This window comes from Frankliniella occidentalis, unplaced genomic scaffold, assembly GCF_000697945.3.
Source record: "Frankliniella occidentalis isolate FOCC.00 unplaced genomic scaffold, Focc_3.1 Scaffold28, whole genome shotgun sequence".
NCBI lineage: Eukaryota > Metazoa > Arthropoda > Insecta > Thysanoptera > Thripidae > Frankliniella > Frankliniella occidentalis.
Genome location: NW_026267158.1, coordinates 555251 through 556699, shown reverse-complemented (window position 1 = coordinate 556699; position 1449 = coordinate 555251). Strand labels below are relative to the sequence as shown.

The window sequence follows — 1449 nt, the reverse complement described above, 5'->3', positions numbered from 1 at the left end:
CCCCCGCCTTGGCGCCTGGCGCCTGGCGCGCGGCCCCCCGCAGTACCCCCCTGCTGCGTTCGAAAGCGCGCCCCCTAGTGGCGCCGCACCCCGGCACAGCACGAGAGTGAGACGGAGCCGCCTTCTAGGCTATTCGAACGCCGCGCCTGAGCAGAAGAGGCAGCAGCAGCGCTGCCGGGGTGGCGCGGCGTGGCGTAGCCTCCCTCTGCCCCCGAAACATGGCTGGGCTCGGGTAGTCGCCCCGGGCCTCTGTCAATAGCCGTCGCGTTGTGCTGCCACGCGGCCCAGGTTGTGTCGGGAGCAGGTCGTCCGCCGCCTCTCGAGCAGCAGCGGGGCCTTCTCGGCGTGGAAGCGGAGCGGAGCAGCGAGCGCTAAAGGTGGGTGAGTCGCCGAGGGGCGGGGCGAGGCCCGCGAGGCCCGCGAGGCCCGCGAGGCTGGTGGTGGAGAGGTTATGTTGCCCACTGCGGCTCCCAGTCCAGCCGGGAGCGTCTCGCTGTTGGCCACGCTCAGCGGCAGCGTTTCACGCACGCGTGATTTCTTCGTAGCGAAATAAACTACGCATTCTCACAATATCCTCGCTTTGCGACTTCGTAGGTCGAAATCGGCCGATGGCGGTCGGTCGGGGGCCATCAACAAATTACTGCGAGGGAGGGGAGAGGGGGGGAGGGAGGCGGTGACAGGTGTCCCCGCGCGACCCGTGTCGCCGATGTCGACCGTGTGCGTTTTTTTGTTTTTTTTTGGCAGGCTGCTATTTTTACGCGGGTCGAGATGGTTGATCGTTGTCCTGGCCGTGGTTGGCCGGGCTCAGCCCCGGCATAGCCACCTGCGGAGGCGGGGCTGTGTTTGGTTTACGTCGGCGTGCTCGTGGTGTCGCCTGGCGCCCTGCTGCATGTCGACGCGACTGCCGCGCCTACCTGGAAATGGTACTCGATCACGACAAGGCGCGGCGGATCGCGACAGGTCGGGTTTGTCTGGCCGGTAGCCAGGCTTCGCTCCTACTCCAGCCAGGCGGGGCCTGCGGTTCGGCTCTTTCGGACTGCACGTGCACGCCGTGTGCGCGGATCACGCGTTTGCCGCGTGGATCGCGGCGTTGGCGGTACGAATTCCGAGTATCCACTGATTGGAAATCAATTTGGACATAGCAGAGCGCGAGGCCGATGACTTGAGCCCTGGGTTACCGGATTCGCTTTAGCTGGAAAGGAAGGAAAAGGGGGGGGGGGTACACACCTATTCAATACAGTCTCGCGTATTGCCGTATTGTACGGGTAGCTTCTGCGACGGAGAGGGAGGGGCGGGGTATGGGCGAGGAAAGGTGGAGGGAGGGAGAGAGAGACAGAACGGGTCTCTAGTCGCTCTGCCTAGTGTTGTGACGGTGACGGTACCGCGGTGGCCGCAGTTCGGCCCGCGGAGCCCCACACAGACGATCGGGAGACAGACGACAGGACAGCA

At 65.1% G+C, this 1449-nt stretch overlaps 1 protein-coding gene across 1 annotated transcript in view; it reads left to right on the top strand.

Annotated features, from left to right (window-relative positions):
* The first annotated feature begins 186 nt into the window (after positions 1 to 186).
* LOC113207495 (gastrula zinc finger protein XlCGF57.1) overlaps positions 187 to 1449 on the top strand; it is a 15734-nt gene continuing 14471 nt past the window's right edge. Inside the window, exon 1 of the mRNA XM_026424088.2 lies at positions 187 to 377. The gene's annotated coding sequence lies outside the window, so the exon portion shown is untranslated. The remainder of the gene's footprint in view (positions 378 to 1449) is intronic.